This window comes from Apium graveolens, chromosome 5, assembly GCF_009905375.1.
Source record: "Apium graveolens cultivar Ventura chromosome 5, ASM990537v1, whole genome shotgun sequence".
NCBI classification, from domain to species: domain Eukaryota; kingdom Viridiplantae; phylum Streptophyta; class Magnoliopsida; order Apiales; family Apiaceae; genus Apium; species Apium graveolens.
Genome location: NC_133651.1, coordinates 189,612,893 through 189,632,550, shown reverse-complemented (window position 1 = coordinate 189,632,550; position 19,658 = coordinate 189,612,893).

Sequence of the window (19,658 nt, the reverse complement as noted above, 5' to 3'; positions counted from 1 at the left end):
TAGTAGGGTGATATTGTAGCTTAATGTTTGTGATTTAGAGTTTGGGATTGAAATGGTATTGAAATGGAATGGTAAATGTTGTTGTTTTGGTTAAAAGATTGTAGTATAGTTAAATTCAAGCTTAGGCATAAGTATGAATGTTAAAATTGAATTGGTTGGGGCTGATATTATGTGATAAGGATGGATGTTGGTTGTATGTTTGATTTGAGGTTGAATTGGGTTGGTTTTGAATGGTTTTAAATTGGGAAATCGCGTAAACATAGCCGTCGTAACGTCTGATTTTCTTTAGACTGTTTTTGTGCATAACATTAGGACCCGAGACCCCCTGCTAGATTATGATCATTGCCATGTTTAGATAGCTCATGTTACGAGCTTCGTTTTGATATGTAGTTCATTCGATTCCGATGCACGGTTTAGGAGAAACGACCGTTTCAGGTAACGGCGTTTCGCGAACGAAACTTTTCCCCTCGCCTTACTTTGAAACATAGGTTAAAGACCAAAAAGAGTTAATTAATGTATGAAACATTTATGGTAAGTGTGTTAGGCAGTTGGTAAGATACTCGCGAAGGAATTGCCTTAAAACTCGTAAAGGTTAAATTATTAAAAATGGTGGAGCCGAGGGTACTCGAGTGACTTAAGAGAATCAGTAAGCACAAAACGAGCGTTAGAGTCTGAGTTGGTTAGAGTATAGATTTACAAGTGACTTTGGTTTAATTCCAACTTACTTGTTGCTTATAGGTTACCAGACTCGTCCCGAGCCATTCGTAACCCCCAGTCGCTCAGATAAGTTTTCTACCCGATATACTGTTGTTGTGATGTAAATATATGTATATGCATTATCTTGTGATAGTGCATGATTGTTATTAGCAAATTTTGCGATATATTGGAGCATGCTGATATGGTATATATGCATGTCTGTTTCACAATCTGGTTATCTATCTGTTGATTTCAATGCTTATAGTTGCATAATACCTATGCTAGAAATAAGCAAGTAGTTGCGTATACCCTTAGTATAGGGGATAAAAGGTGAACATATTTCTAAACCGGGAGTCGATGTTCCCGAGTATATTATATATATATATATATTTATATATATATATGGATATAGTTTTTAAAACTATTGATCGAATAAGGTTTATTCGATACCTTTATTTTACTTAATTGAATATTAATTCGAGTATTCATTCGAGGGCTTATGACTCAGTTTATTTTATTATTTGAATATTATTTGAATATTCATACGAGGGCTTATGACTCAGATTATTTTATTATTTGAATATTATTTGAATATTCATACGAGGGCTTATGACTCAGTTTATTTTATTATTTAAATATTATTTGAATATTCATTCGAGGGCTTATGACTCAGTTTATTTTATTATTTGAATATTATTTGAATATTCATTCGAGGGCTTATGACTCAGTTTATATTATTATTAAATATTACTTGGATATTCATTTGAGGATGTATGACTCCTTTATTTTATGAATATTATTTATAGTATTCATTTGAGGTATTATGACTCCGCTTATTACTTAATAATATTCTTTATTGTATTAAAGAATAAGGTGTCGATAATCAAACTTATTTTTGATTATTCAAATAAAGATATTACTTTCGTATAAGTATATCTTTGATTATTTGCTATTCATTCGAGTATAAGTTTTCCAACTTCTACCTCCATTATTCTTTATGGGAATATTATTTAAATAATAATATTCAGATATTTCTTTCATATTGGGACTGATTTATTTCATAAATCAGCATTACTCCAAACATTCTTAAAAATGTTTTCGAGTCTTCAAAATGAATTTAAAAAGGGTGGAGCGGATTCCAAAACTTGTTTTCAAATTCAAGATCTTCCATTTTAAGGGGACTTGAATACTCGCTCAAAAATCTAAGGGATCCGGCTCTATGGTGTATTTTATATTCGCAACAAGGTTGCAGTTTTGGTAAATGAATTGATTACTTACCCAACACTCGGGAAGTAAGTCCATCTATCGAGTCGGCATAAGCAACATGGGCTCAGTGGGCGTCCATGATAGTGTAAGTGGCTCAGTGGGAGTCCATCAAATGCATAAGTGGCTGAGTGGCAGTCCAGCATAAGGTCCTATTACGACCAGGGTGATGACCAGTGGGGAATTCGTCCATCTACTAGTAGAAAAGGTTACTTATTGGTATCTTTTCCTGATCAACAAGATATCAGGTTTATGCCAAGGTTTTCTCCTTTCCAAATTCATTGGATATTGCAACTCTGTTTATAATTTTCATAACAGAGGTTTTCAAGGAGTGTATGAAATATATATATATATAGGTGTATATATATGTCGGGACTTAATGAAGTATCTCGTAACTTCATTATTTATAATGATATTCAAAGATTGAGTCTATTCAAATCTTGTCTTGTAGTCTCATCTATGTGATGAACTTTTGAAACTGATTATAACTTGAACGGTGGTAGTTCAAGTAGTATTTGGGAAAGATATAAGTATATTGGGGTATCTTGTAACTTCATCTTTTAAACTTATATCTAATTAATAATTGTCTTATGAATGACAAAGATTTTCAGAAAAACGTTGAGACAAGGTTAGATATATGAGATCACCTTGCAACGATATTTTTTATACAGTTATACACTGGGACTTTGTGTATATTATGCATGGAAGAGGACTTCTAATATTTTGAAAAGTATATATGTATATATACTAAATATTTTACGACTTCATCGCATTAAAGATATCAAACTTGGTTCATTTCTTTTGACCAAGACTTTCCTGAGTACTATGAGAAGGCTCATATATTGTTAATCATTATACATATTATTTTGGTGGGCTTGCTGCTCACCCTTGCTTTCTTCTTCCATCACACAACATCAGATAGACAAGATGAACAGGACCAAGCTCCCAATTCACGAGCGGATAGGAAACGTTCTGCAGCTTCCTATGGGCATTGATGTCGCTGTAGCTGAGGTAGGAACTACTAATAGGCTAGGCTTCAACTTTTGATGTACCAGATTTATGTATATTTATGAATTGTAATAATGGCAAAGAAAATGTAAATTTTATTCAGAACACCTTTTAAGGTGTATTGGCAGATAATTGTGGAATAAAATGAATTGTGATTATTTTTGGATGTTCATCTCTGAGACTATAACGTGTGGTGTGTGTGTTTATTATGGGGTCACAGTACAGAGTAGTCAATTATTTATTAAGATTGGGTGTTATTAAGGGAAATGGAACTCGTGACAACCCGGATTCCCGACCCCGGATCTGGGGGTGTTACAGAAGTGGTATTAGAGCTAAACGTTATAAACCTCAGAGATGATGTGACGTTAAGATAATAACTAAGATAATAAGAACTCTTGCCAAGTTCATAGTCGGGCTACCTAACGTAGTACCGACAGTTAAAACCCTTATGGGAACCCTTATAAATATCGTGATAGAAGAGTAGTTCGTTATCGTATATGGTAGCGGGACTCCGAACCCTGAGGTTGAGGAGCAACAACGCGATGATGTTTTATTACTAATTGGAGATCGGATTGTGGGTCCGATAGAGCGTCCTAATGCAGGACCGGATGATGTTCATATTGAGGATGTAGCGGTTGAGGATGTTGTCCTAGAAGGGATTGTTGCTGAGGAGGATCCCGTGAAGGATCCTGACAAGAATGAATAAAGGACCACTGAGGAATTGATGACCATGGTTAGGGAAACTACGAGAGGTAGGATTGGCTGGTCACTACCGGAGGTTCGTTCAAGTTTGTAAAGATAGTAGCCCCTTTAACGCGGCTTACTCGTAAGACTGAGAAGTTCGAATGGACAGAGAAATGCGAGAACAACTTTTAAGAACCGAAGCAAAGGTTGGTGACGTTCCCTATGTTGGCGTTGCTGGATGGAAAATGAGATTTTGTGTTGTGTAGTGACGCTTCGCATAAGGAATTAGGGTGCTTCATATACAGCACAGCAAGGTAATCGCGTACGCGTCAAGACAATTAAGGGAATATAAAATTCGATATCCCCACCCATGAGCTTGGGCTCGTGGCAATAGTTTTTCCCTAAAGATTGGAGGCACTACTTGTATGGAAAGAAGTGCAAGATTTACACAAACCGTAGGAGCTCTAGTACATTTTTACGTAGAAAGAGCTCAACATGCGCCAGAGGAGGTGGTTAGAGCTAATCAAGGATTACGATTATAAGATTCTTTATCATCCAGGGAAAGCCAAAATGGTGGCTAATGCCCTTAGTATAAAGGAGAGACTCAAGATGAAATTGTTTTGGGAGAGTGTATAAGAGATTTTGAGAAAATGGAAATAGAAGTGAAGGTAACCGGAGTCGGTACCGAGAAGCTGTTTGAGAGTGCAATACAGTCCGAATTATCCGAAAAAGAACATATTGTGCCAGAAAAAGTGATGAATGAAGGCAGAGAGGCAACAATTAGATAAAAGATTAATACCGAGAAAGATGATAAAGGAATAATGAGGTATTCCTACAGAATTTGGGTTCCAAATGTTCAAGAGCCTAAAGAAGAAATCTTAGATGAAAGCTAGTTTGAGGAATAAGATTTAGAGCAAACCCTGAACGTGATAGTCAGGGAAGTCGCCATCAAGATAGAAGGAACCCACGACATAATGGAGTGGAAAATAAGGATTTTAAATTAAAAGATGACCCCAATTATGGGGAGTAGGATGAAACATTTCATACTAAGGAAACAGAAAGTCGAGTAAGGAAAGGAGACCCGAGACGGTACTCCTATACGGTAATTCATGGACCTGTCTAAAAAGAACTTAGACTATTATCCCCAACCACCACCTTGAGGAAACAATGCGGTAGGAAATTCTTTCATGACCTTTAAGTCGCTAAGCCCTCAGAGTTCCAAGGAACAAGCTGACCCAGCCGAGGCAAGAGCCTGGCTAAAGGAAATAGAGGAATCATTTGAGATTCTAAATGATTGGCGGAGTACAAAAGACTGTTTTTATCACTTATCTTCCTAAGAGAGAGGCCACCCGCTGGTGAAAGGCCAAGGAAGGCACGGAGCAAGAGATTATAATAAACTGATTTAAGTTCAGTCAATTGTTTTCGGGAAAGTACTTCCCAAGGTTATGGAGATAGTGTAAAAGCTTTAGAGCCAGAACAAAGGTAGACGAGTATAATGAATTATGAATCTAAGTTGTAAAAGTTATCAAGATTCGTTCTGAGGACACGAATCCAGAATGACGGGATGTTTGAAATCAATGCTTATGTTGTGTTGGTTCATGAAATAACGATAAGAGAAAGGAAAATAAAAAGAAACTGAAGTGGAAAGGAATATAAAGGCAATAGAGTTTGAGGAATGATAAAGGAATTGGGTATGAGGAAACCCTAAAGACTCGTAGCAATAGAAATAGAAAAGTATGTAATCATCAGGATGAGGGTGATTCACTATGAGTTAAAATTGCTGGGTGAAGGCATAAGAGATACATGTATTTTATCCTCTGTAAGTTGGGAGGATTCGAGGAAACCTTGAGATAGTTCGAAGGATAAATAATGAGACGCGGATAGACTGAGGAGACAAGGAAGTAAGAAATTAGGAAAATTGGATGAAGGAAGTGACCTTCAAGAATGTAAAGTGTAAGACCGGTGGCTCGATACCCAGAAAGGGGGATGCCAGGTATGAAAGATATCCCAACATTGAGGTGACTGTTGAGATAAACAACAAAAGTAAATAAGGAATTATTAAGAAGAAGTTCACGTTGAACACGACCAATATCTTCCAGAACATCCTTGTTATCGTTACCAAATTAGGCAAGACAAGCGGATAACCGTAGTTATCTTTAGGAGGCCATACAGATTGACCTCAATTTGAATAAGGATGCTATTATGAAATTATGTATAGACTATCGAGGTGGGAATGATTGAATAAGACACCCTTATCAGGGATATATGACTTGATTTATCCATGGAAGGATGCAGGTACCTTTTAAAGGTGGAATTAAGGATAGAACATTGGTAACTTAAAATGAATCCTAGGGGACTGCGTAAAGGTTGGCATGTCACCCTTAATAGGGACAGTATGAGTTTTGACAGTATGATTGGGAAAGGGTTAAGGTAACAACAATCTTTAAGAATCAGTGGAGAAATTTTTCAGAAGTATATAGACAATGGTTCTAGTATTAGTAAATGGTATTGTTATATGCCCTGTATCTAGGGAATACAGGAGGAACGATTGAAGGATAACCTTAGAGGTTTTATAAGGAAAAAGGTAATATTCAAAATTCTCAAGAATAGAAATGTGGATAAAGGAAATATGACGTAATTATAATGATGCCAAGTGAGGCACGTGTTGAACCACGAGAAAGTATGAATCGAACCAGTAAAGGTCGAAATTGTTCAGGGCAATTAGGGCCCAGGATAAAAGATGTTCTAAGTATGATTGAGAATCAGTCTTGACAGTGATTAGCCTCTAAAGACTGAGGCAATAACTTATGGAAAAATGGTAAAAAAAAAAATTTACTCATCTGATTTTAAGGAAAACATCTTCACTCAAGCAGTGATCGGAAATAGGGTAGATAATTTATTTGGAGGTGGTTAAAATGACATTGACTGTAGGGAAATTTTACTATCAGGAAAGGCCCAAGAGGTGGCCGACACTTTAAAGGTAAGAGGATAATTATAGGCGCTTGTGCCAAAGGAATACAGTGATGATGGTTGAAGCCGTAAAGGTTGTATTATGGTTTGGAAGATTGACATTCCTTCTGATGACTGTGCAATACCCAACCGTAATAGTAGTTGGTAAAGGTTTAATTCGTGTAATCACCATGAATGGGCTATCTATCTTAGAAGGTCCTATCTTGAGAATAATCCAGGACCATATTTCAAAAGGGACTAAACGAACCTTTGAGTTAAGTCTTCAATTGAAGGCATACGATTAAGAATGGTATTAACCTACTATCGTTGCTTTGATTGAAACTCTTCTGCAATTTTATCTACTTCATATCATGAAAGTACGTCAAGTTCAGGAGTGTTCTTTATGAATCATGAACGGTGATCATGTTACCTCCTTAGAAGAATTCGATACGATATGTATGGACTCCGTATGGTTAGCTATTAAGACTTCATGGAAAATGAATGACTACAGTAGGTCAGTGATGGACCATAGTAATGCAGCAATGATTCTGCGAGTAATGAGCTGTTTACAACCGTGAGAGTTGTATTGGAATGGATGTTGAGATTGAGTACCACTAATCGGGTCATGGTAGTGTATAAGTTATCATTGATAGACTAATTAAGTAGAGTATCTACCTATTGAATATTTATTCCCTCTTATCAATAGAGAGTCATATTACTATAGGAGGAAGGTTGCGGTGCGAGCATAGAATCCTAGTAACGGTGATATATAGAATGAGATCCCAGATTCGATTTTCGATGTCGAGGGAGTTTCAAAGGTGATTGTGTATAAGCTCGAGGAAGAGCATGGGTCCATAGAATGATGGACGGGATAGCGAAAATATTTAGGCATGTGAAATACGATGCTATAATACTTGATATTGATATAAATACGTATATGTTTTGTTCTCCTATGACAAACCTCTATAGTTCAGAGGTAGATTCCAAGCCAGATATTTTATGGTAATAAAAAAAAAATTTGGTACGTATATACAATTCTCTTCAATTCGTTCTTTTCTCTTCTTTTTATTTCATATAAGCTGAGAAGAACAACCCTTCCAGAAGGGGAGGTATTGCCGAATGACTATCTATCTGTGTGATAGAAGCCTAGTAGGATACCATCTATTGTTTAATTGCTTGTCAAGTACTAAAGGCTGGCCACCTTCTGTACTAACTATGCGATATAACAAGTGTTCATGATCATAGTGATCTCTCAACAAATTCCTTTACTTCTGTATGATTGATCAAGCTTCCAAAGATAGAAGCAGCTGAAAAAGGAGTAGTAAAGTTATGGTGGTATTCAGAATGGAAACACGTTCGTGATACTAAGGTTGACGTGGTTATTAAAAGGTTATAGAACGCTAACGAGCAAAAGTGTAACCAGTATAATATTATGTACGGAAGAGAGTAATGACTACGAACTGGAAAAGGATGGGTAGTGAGAAGCAAAAGATATAATGCTAGAAGCTATGATGAGAGCCGGTGCAATAGACTTGAAAGAATTTGGAATGATCACTTAACGCAGATTAAGTTATCTCACGATAATCGATCGTATGTAAGTATCGAGGTATCGCCTTATGAGATCCTTGAGGGAAGACAATGTCGATCTCCCTTATGTTAGAATGAAGTTGTAGAGCGCAAGATGCTCGGACCCGCAGTAGTCCAAAGGACCAAGGATATAATAGATCTAATCAGAGGACGGCTGGTAGTAGCCCAAGATGGACATAAGAAGTATGTTGAATTGACACGAAAGGACAAAGAATAGGAAGTAGGGGACCTAGTGTTGTTATAGGTATTCCCTTGGAAAGGAAGGATGAGGTTCGGAAAGAAATGAAAGCTAAGTCCACGAATTGTTGGACCCTTGGATATATTAAGACATATTGGGAAGTTAGCATATGAGCTAGCCCTACCCCCGTACATGTAGCAAGTTCATAACGTGTTCCACGTATCAATGTTAAGGAAATGTAATTCGGATGCCGGACAAATAGGGGCATATGAGCGCATAGACATGCAACCAGACGTAACCTATATGGAGCAACCAGGAAGGGTTATAGATTGAAAAAGAACAAGTGCTTAGGAGAAGGGTTATCAAACTAGGCAGAGTTTGGTGGTAGGACCACAATATGGGAAAATTTACTCGAGAGTTAGAAAGTACAATGCTAAGAGAGTATCCCTATTCATTTTCTATCTGATTCTGGGACGGAATCCTTTTAAGGAGGGGAGACTGTAATAACCCCAATTTTTGGGAAATTTTGAAACCCTTATGAATAGTGTTTTTGCTGAATGAGAAAACTTTTCATGCCACACTATGTAGGGGTTCTGATATGGATATTCTGAGATTTTATTAGTACTTTATATGGGATATAAGTGTATGTAAAGATCGTCAGAATCCAAATCCGAACACTTTGATTTTTCCCGGAAATCCACTAGATACAGAGAGAATTGAGTATAAGGTAACAGGATAAAAAGGATTTAAATTAAAGGATTATAATAGAGGATCATAAAAAGGAATATAATGTATTGAGAAAGGTTAAGGGAACCTAAGTAATAAGATCCCGGGTATGATCCTTCAAACGATAAACGAGAACGAAAGTTAAGCGAACCGTATAACAGATCAGCGGTCATTAGGCAAACAATTAGGAAGTTAATCAAAAGGGATTAGAGAGAGTGATGTCACCCAACCAATGAGAGGAGGACAAAGAGGGAAGGATGACATCACAACATGACATAGGCATAATATGGGAAGGAAGGAGATGTGGTGGCTTTTTAACCACACAAAATCAAGGGCAAATAGGTAATTAACTAAAACAAACACAAAACCAATCAACCAAGACAAGCAAATTCATTCTTCATCAAAATCAAAAAAAAAAAGAAAACCAAGGCATTGTCTTCATTAGCTCTCGGCTTTTACTATTGCAAAAGGGCAAGAAATTCAAAACTCAAGATCCAAGCTTCCTAAATTGGTGAGTTAATTCCCTAATCATCCTTATGCTTAGTTAGGGCTATATCATGAGTTTAAGCCATCAATTCCTTCTCAATCTTCTTCATTTAATCAATGAAGAAGACAATGAATAGTGTTTTCAAGTTTTTAACTTGAAATTTTTCTTGATTTCCTTGAAGATCCAAGCATACCTAAGACTTCTCAAGGCTTCTTAAGGCTTCCTAGCTCCTGCCACCACTTTGAGGAAGGTATATCATCTCCAAACCCTAGATTCCTATGTATTATAAGATGATTTTGATTATTAGGGTGATATTGTAGCTTAATGTTTGTGATTTAGAGTTTGGGATTGAAATGGTATTGAAATGGAATGGTAAATATTGTTGTTTTGGTTAAAAGATTGTAGTATAGTTAAATTCAAGCTTAGGCATAAGTATGAATGTTAAAATTGAATTGGTTGGGGCTGATATGATGTGATAAGGATGGATGTTGGTTGTATGTTTGATTTGAGGTTGAATTGGGTTGGTTTTGAATGGTTTTAAATTGGGAAATCGCGTAAACATAGCCGTCGTAACGTCCGATTTTCTTTAGACTGTTTTTGTGCATAACATTAGGACCCGAGAACCCCCTGCTAGATTATGATAATTGCCATGTTTAGATAGCTCATGTTACGAGCTTCGTTTTGATATGTTGTTCGTTCGATTCCGATGCACGGTTTAGGAGAAATGACCGTTTCAGGTAACGGCGTTTCGTGAACGAAACTTTTCCCCTCGCCTTACTTTGAAACATAGGTTAAAGACCAAAAAGGCTTAATTAATGTATGAAACATTTATGGTAAGTGTGTTAGGTAGTTGGTAAGACACTCGCGAAGGAATCGCCTTAAAACTCGTAAAGGTTAAATTATTAAAAATGGTGGAGCCAAGGGTACTCGAGTGACTTAAGAGAATCAGTAAGCACAAAACGAGCGTTAGAGTCTGAGTTGGTTAGAGTATAGATTTACAAGTGACTTTGGTTTAATTCCAACTTACTTGTTGCTTATAGGTTACCAGACTCGTCCCGAGCCATTCGTAACCCCCAGTCGCTCAGGCAAGTTTTCTACCCGATATACTGTTGTTGTGATGTAAATATATGTATATGCATTATCTTGTGATAGTGCATGATTGTTATTAGCAAATTTTGCGATATATTGGAGCATGCTGATATGGTATATATGCATGTCCGTTTCGTAATCTGGTTATCTATCTGTTGATCTCAATGCTTATAGTTGCATAATACCTATGCTAGAAATAAGCAAGTAGTTGCGTATACTTTTAGTATAGGGGATAAAAGGTGAACATATTTCTAAACCGGGAGTCGATGTTCCCGAGTATATTATATATATATATATATATATTTATATATATATATATATGGATATAGTTTTTAAAACTATTGATCGAATAAGGTTTATTCGATACCTTTATTTTACTTAATTGAATATTAATTCGAGTATTCATTCGAGGGCTTATGACTCAGTTTATTTTATTATTTGAATATTATTTGAATATTCATACGAGGGCTTATGACTCAGATTATTTTATTATTTGAATATTATTTGAATATTCATACGAGGGCTTATGACTCAGTTTATTTTATTATTTGAATATTATTTGAATATTCATTCGAGGGCTTATGACTCAGTTTATTTTATTATTTGAATATTATTTGAATATTCATTCGAGGGCTTATGACTCAGTTTATATTATTATTGAATATTACTTGGATATTCATTTGAGGATGTATGACTCCTTTATTTTATGAATATTATTTATAGTATTCATTCGAGGTATTATGACTCCGCTTATTACTTAATAATATTCTTTATTGTATTAAAGAATAAGGTGTCGATAATCAAACTTATTTTTTATTATTCAAATAAAGATATTACTTTCGTATAAGTATATCTTTGATTATTTGCTATTCATTCGAGTATAAGTTTTCCAACTTCTACCTCCATTATTCTTTATGAGAATATTATTAAAATAATAATATTCAGATATTTCTTTCATATTGGGACTGATTTATTTCATAAATCAGCATTACTCCAAACATTCTTAAAAATGTTTTCGAGTCTTCAAAATGAATTTAAAAAGGGTGGAGCGGATCTCAAAACTTGTTTTCAAATTCAAGATCTTCCATTTTAAGGGGACTTGAATACTCGCTCAAAAATCTAAGGGATCCGGCTCTATGGTGTATTTTATATTCGCAACAAGGTTGCAGTTTTGGTAAATGAATTGATTACTTACCCAACACTCGGGAAGTAAGTCCATCTATCAAGTCGGCATAAGCAACATGGGCTCAGTGGGCGTCCATGATAGTGTAAGTGGCTCAATGGGAGTCCATCAAATGCATAAGTGGCTGGGTGGCAGTCCAGCATAAGGTCCTATTACGACCAGGGTGATGACCAGTGGGGAATTCGTCCATCTACTAGTAGAAAAGGTTACTTATTGGTATCTTTGCCTGATCAGCAAGATATCAGGTTTATGCCAAGGTTTTCTCCTTTCCAAATTCATTAAATATTGCAACTCTGTTTATAATTTTCATAACAGAGGTTTTCAAGGAGTGTATGAAATGTATATATATATATAGGTGTATATATATGTCGGGACTTAATGAAGTATCTCGTAACTTCATTATTTATAATGATATTCAAAGATTGAGTCTATTCAAATCTTGTCTTGTAGTCTCATCTATGTGATGAACTTTTGAAACTGATTATAACTTGAACGGTGGTAGTTCAAGTAGTATTTGGGAAAGATATAAGTATATTGGGGTATCTTGTAACTTCATCTTTTAAACTTATATCTAATTAATAATTGTCTTATGAATGACAAAGATTTTCAGAAAAATGTTGAGACAAGGTTAGATATATGAGATCACCTTGCAACGATATTTTTTATACAGTTATACACTAGGACTTTGTGTATATTATGCATGGAAGAGGACTTCTAATATTTTGAAAAGTATATATGTATATATACTAAATATTTTGCGACTTCATCGCATTAAAGATATCAAACTTGGTTCATTTCTTTTGACCAAGACTTTTCTGAGTACTATGAGAAGGCTCATATATTGTTAATCATTATACATATTATTTTGATGGGCTTGCTGCTCACCCTTGCTTTCTTCTTCCATCACACAACATCAGATAAACAAGATGAACAGGACCAAGCTCCCAATTCGCGAGCGGATAGGAAACGTTCCGCAGCTTCCTTTGGGCATTGATGTCGCTGTAGCTGAGGTAGGAACTACCAATAGGCTAGGCTTCAACTTTTGATGTACCAGATTTATGTATATTTATGAATTGTAATAATGGCAAAGAAAATATAAATTTTATTCAGAACACCTTTTAAGGTGTATTGGCAGATAATTGTGGAATAAAATGAATTATGATTATTTTTGGATGTTCATCTCTGAGACTATAACGTGTGGTGTGTGTGTTTATTATGGGATCACAGTATAGAGTAGTCAATTAATTATTAAGATTGGGTGTTATTAAGGGAAATGGAACTCGTGACAACCCGGATCCCCGACCCCGGATTTGGGGGTGTTACACAAAGTCTCATTTATCTCTCATGCATGGAAAGGAAACAAGGGCATATGGTGAGAATTGTAAATCACTGGCCCTAGCCAGGGATGCATTAACAGTCAAAGAAATCTACTTCAATAAGAGATACATCTTCGAGAACGAGAATTTGTGATACGATATTTAGAATATGGATATGATGACGTGGAAGATTAATGCGAATACCTTATGCGTTAAACTATTGAAAGATGTGGGAGCAACTTGATCATATATCTTTCAAGGTTTTATTAATCAGATAAATTATCTTGTTGAATCAATAAGTTTATGACCAAAGGACTAATGTAATATCCGGGATATATTGTGTAATTATTTTTGAAATTAAATAATTATTATGTATGCTCAGTATCTATTCTGTGAGTTAATTGTTAAGTGTTATCTGTACTTGAATATTCAAAAATAATGTTAATTGAGTATTTTAATTTTTATATGTCCAAAATAAAATATAGATAATTGTCATATCTTCCTAATTATTTTTATGTTGATTTATGGATTTATAAGAATCATATGAAATTTCTAAAATCTTTTTCCGGGTAATTAAAATCTATTTTATAAAAACGGGAACCAACCGACGTCAACCGTTGTTACGTTTTTGGAACCCGAAACTCTTCCGAGAACTCCTTCCTAACCTAATTGTAATATTCCGAGCATTTTCCATGTTTCGACTTTTTCGATCCGGCGTACGGTTTGTCCTGCGCGGGTCCCGGCGCAACATTTTCGATACAATATTCGTTTCGGTAAATTAATAAAACCCGTATTTTCGATAAACGGGAGCTTTTTATTAAACTATCCCAATTATCACTTCGTAATACGTGTAACCAGGCGCTGAGACCAAGACCGCAGTACAAATTGTACTGATCTGGATAATTATCCCGAAAACCGATACCGTTTGGATCAGTTTTTATAAATAAACGTACCATTTTATATCCGGAATGATCCAACGGGATACTAATTTTCCGTAATTATAAATAGCCTTTTACCGTATTTTATTTCGTATCAAAATCATTTGCAGATAGTTAATTATATAATTTTCAGAGAAAAGCCCTAATTTCTTAAAACTGTTCTAAGAATCAAACAGCAAAACGAAGGCGTTACCGATCTCTGTTTTCAAAGCTTGAGTAACCAAAACGAAGGATTTGAGGTGTTCTATCAGATTCTGAGCTTTGTTTCACTGCAGAAATCAAGGTTATTTTTCTAAAAATTTATTTATTTTCGAATTTATTTTATTAAAAATATGAATTTTTGTTCGGATGATTGTTTGTATGATTTGATGATTGCATGTTGTAGAGCTTGTTTTTTCTGATGATTTTCATATGTCATACGTCTGATTTGTAGTTCAATAACATGTTCAAATTTGAGTTTAATTTTCGAATTTCAAAATTAGGGTTTATAACCCGTATGAATGTTCTTAATTGAAATTTGGGGGTTCCTTATTCTGTGATAGATTGATGTTGTGTTATAGTGGGTTGTGTTCTCTGTGAAATTTGCAATCTAGTCGTATAAGTTTCATGAACCAACGAGGTCTATAGAGAAGGGAGTTGTGTTTTGAAGTTTTCCGATGTTCGCCGGAAACTGGAAAATTTCACGGCCAAATTCCGGTCAACTCAGGGATTGTTAGGTTGTTTTGATTGCATGGCTGTGTTCCTGGTAACCTGTAGATGTGATCTGGATCTTGTGGCAAGGTGAGGAGGCCGGAATCGTGTTCTCCGGCCACTCCTGTATTTTCCGGCGACGGGATGTAAAATTTACAGTTTGGTCCCTGGACTTTTGGGGACGATACAGTTAGGTCCCTGAAGTTTCCAGACTTTGCAAAAATTGGATTCCTGTTTTAAAAATGTTTAAAAATCATATTTCCTAATTATTTTTATTATAAAAATTCGTTTTTAATTTCTGAAAATTCTAAAAATTATTATTTTAATTCCGAAATTTTTAAATCATTTTTAAATAATTAAATCTAATTAAATAATTAATTAAAAATCAATTAATTAATTAATTAATTAATCAATTATTTAACCTGTGGCGCCCTCCAAACCCGGGTCAGAAGTTTGGGGTCCACACATACACCTTATTTATAACCTGCTTATAACAATAATAAAGATAATAATAATATATGCAGTGACCCTACTTACCAACCACCACGGACCGCAACAGGTTAAAGTATGCACACAAGCCAAACACACTAATATATTACAAACCGTTCAAATCCCAACTATTTCAAACTCAAACTGAGTATTAAATATTATTACAAACTTTTACAAACTTAAATTATTCCAAAAGAAGCCTACTAGCTCAGCTTTCTCAACCTGAACCCCTAGCTCTCGTGCTGGACTGGGGATCCTCTTTACCAACTGGTTCCTTTTTAACTGGAAAGAATATAATCAACATCGTACGAATGAGCTAACTAGCTCAGCAAGTCACAATGACAAAACTGAGAATAATGATCATCAGGTGAATATGTTTATGATATCAAGTGAACAATGGATTATGATTTAGAATTGGATATTATACTTTTAATTTAAAAACCAAGGTTAGGCTGCTGATCAGTCACGCACTAACCCCGAGCAAGGCACACAACATTGCTCTAACTACTGGATCCAATGCACACATTGGCCTAACTTGACCATTATATGGTCTGACCACGAATCCGGTCCATAATTTTATAAAAACAATCCAATTCTAACATAATAACAGAATATGCAATAGCAAACAATAACCGAAATTATTAACAACAATAAATGTTCAACAATGAAAGGGTTTCAATCCTTGTAAGGATCAACCAGGTACTTTCAAAGCTTGAATGCTGGGTAATGAAAGAATTGGATAACAAAAGAAACAACGTTTCAGGGTTTCAAGGATTTGGTCTTTCAAAGCATAAGATATCATGGATGGAGTATATAGTAATCCAGTTCAGTGTCTGGTATTCAGTTTGTATGTATTTGTGGAGTAGTATCGTAGATTTGTGGTTCGTGTTTGGGTATACAATAATCAATGGCTTAGAAAGAATATGGTTCATGGCTCAAGAACAATAACTGAAATCAGGATTTAGGTTTCCGTGCTTCAAAGCACTTGCAATGTCAACAAGACTATCAAGAATTACAATATCTCGAGAAAGTTCAAAACAATTGCCTGGTATTAGCTTACTACTCTGCACTCGCTTCCAATCACAACCGTCTTACTCTTCAACTATCTGTTTTCCTTTCCTACGTCTTGCCTCTTCTGCTCACATATCATAAGCATCTATCAATCATCAACTCACAAGATTCTATTCAACACATACTTCTATCTACCCTTCGTTTTACCCAAATCCGATTAACGGATTGAAATCTATGCAATAACGAAGTAAACACCGAATATATAGACCGATAGTCAAACAACAGGGCACGTATAACACATAATACATCACGTAATCAATGACATATCATTTATAAAGAAGTCTCGGGTCATAAATGTGCTTTCGGGTATTTAAAATAATTTTTAAAACATTTTTCGAAATTAAAACGGGTCGTTGGATCAATTTCAGAATAATAAACAGGGTTCGATTGGCCAATTCTGGCTTCGAAACAATTTTAGAATAATTATCGAGCCTTGAAAATAATTTAGAATAATATTTTAAAGCTCGAAACTATTTTTTGAAATTTTTAAATAATTTTAAATAATTAAATTTAATTAAATAATTAATTAAAAATCAATTAATAATTAATTAAATCAATTAATCAATTAATTTTCGAATTAATTGACTAATTAATCAATTAAAAATTAAATGAAATTAATTAAGATGTAATATCCGGGATATATCGTGTAATTATTTTTGATATTAAATAATTATTATGTGTGCTCAGTATCTATTCTGTGAGTTAATTGTTAAGTGTTATCTATACTTGAATATTCAAAAATAATATTAATTGAGTATTTTAATTTTTATATGTCCAAAATAAAATATAGATAATTGTCATATCTTCCTAATTATTTTTATGTTGATTTATGGATTTATAAGAATCATATGAAATTTCTAAAATCTTTTTCCGGGTAATTAAAATCTATTTTATAAAAACAAGAAAATCGACGTCAACCGTTGTTACGTTTTTGGAACCCGAAACTCTTCCGAGAACTCCTTCCTAACCTAATTGTAATATTCTGAGCATTTTCCATATTTCGACTTTTTCGATCCGGCGTACGGTTTGTCCTGCGCGGGTCCCGGCGCAACATTTTCGATACAATATTCGTTTCGGTAAATTAATAAAACCCGTATTTTCGATAAACGGGAGCTTTTTATTAAACTATCCCAATTATCACTTCGTAATACGTGTAACCAGGCGCTGAGACCAAGACCGCAATACAAATTGTACTGATCTGGATAATTATCCCGAAAACCGATACCGTTTGGATCAGTTTTTATAAATAAACGTACCATTTTATATCCGGAATGATCCAACGGGATACTAATTTTCCGTAATTATAAATAGCCTTTTACCGTATTTTATTTCGTATCAAAATCATTTGCAGATAGTTAATTATATAATTTTCAGAGAAAAGCCGTAATTTCTTAAAACTGTTCTAAGAATCAAACAGCAAAACGAAGGCGTTACCGATCTCTGTTTTCAATGCTTGAGTAACCAAAACGAAGGATTTGAGGTGTTCTATCAGATTCTGAGCTTTGTTTCACTGCAGAAATCAAGGTTATTTTTCTAAAAATTTATTTATTTTCGAATTTATTTTATTAAAAATATGAATTTTTGTTCGGATGATTGTTTGTATGATTTGATGATTGCATGTTGTAGAGCTTGTTTTCCTGATGATTTTCATATGTCATACGTCTGATTTGGAGTTCAATAACATGTTCAAATTTGAGTTTAATTTTCGAATTTCAAAATTAGGGTTTATAACCCGTATGAATGTTCTTAATTGAAATTTGGGGGTTTCTTATTCTGTGATAGATTGATGTTGTGTTATAGTGGGTTGTGTTCTCTGTGAAATTTGCAATCTAGTCGTATAAGTTTCATGAACCAACGAGGTCTGTAGAAAAGGGAGTTGTGTTTTGAAGTTTTCCGATGTTCGCCGGAAACTGGAAAATTTCACGGCCAAATTCCGGCCAACTCAGGGATTGTTAGGTTGTTTTGATTGCATGGTTGTGTTCCTGGTAACCTGTAGATGTGATCTGGAGCTTGTGGCAAGGTGAGGAGGCCGGAATCGTGTTCTTCGGCCACCCCTGTGTTTTCCGGCGACGGGATGTAAAATTTACAGTTTGGTCCCTGGACTTTTGGGGACGATACAGTTAGGTCCCTGAAGTTTCCAGACTTTGCAAAAATTGGATTCCTGTTTTAAAAATGTTTAAAAATCATATTTCCTAATTATTTTTATTATAAAAATTCGTTTTTAATTTCTGAAAATTCTAAAAATTATTATTTTAATTCCGAAAATTATTTTTAATTCATAAATAAATCTGAATTAATTAGTTAATTAATTTCAGTTAATTTTTAATTGATTAATTAGTCAATTAATTCGAAAATTAATTGATTAATTGATTTAATTAATTATTAATTGATTTTTAATTAATTATTTAATTAGAATTAATTATTTAAAAATTTCAAAAAATAGTTTCGAGCTTTAAAATATTATTCTAAATTATTTTCAAGGCTCGATAATTATTCTAAAATTGTTTCGGAGCCAGAATTGGCCAACCGAACCCTGTTTATTATTCCGAAATTAATCCAACGACCCGTTTTAATTCTGAAAAATGTTTTAAAAATTATTTTAAATACCCGAAAGCACATTTATGACCCGAGACTTCTTTATAAATGATATGTCATTGATTATGTGATGTATTATGTGTTATATGTGACATGTTGTTTGACTATCGGTCTATATATTCGGTGTTTACTTCGTTATTGCATAGATTTCAATCCGTTAATCGGATTTGGGTAAAACGAAGGGTAGATAAAAGTATGTGTTGAATAGAATCTTGTGAGTTGATGATTGATAGATGCTTATGATATGTGAGCAGAAGAGGCAAGACGTAGGAAAGGAAAACAGATAGTTGAAGAGTAAGACGGTTGTGATTGGAAGCGAGTGCAGAGTAGTAAGCTAATACTAGGCAAGTGTTCTGAACTTTCTCGAGATATTGTAATTCTTGATAGTCTTGTTGACATTGCAAGTGCTTTGAAGCACGGAAACCTAAATCCTGATTTCAGTTATTGTTCTTGAGCCATGAACCATATTCTTTCTAAGCCATTGATTATTGTATACCCAAACATGAACAACAAATCTACGATACTACTCCACAAATACATACAAACTAAATACCAGACACTGAACTGGATTACTATATACTCAATCCATGATATCTTATGTTTTGAAAGACCAAATCCTTGAAACCCTGAAACGTTATTTCCTTTGTTATCCAATTCTTTCATTACCCAGCATTCAAGCTTTGATAGTACCTGGTTGATCCTTACAAGG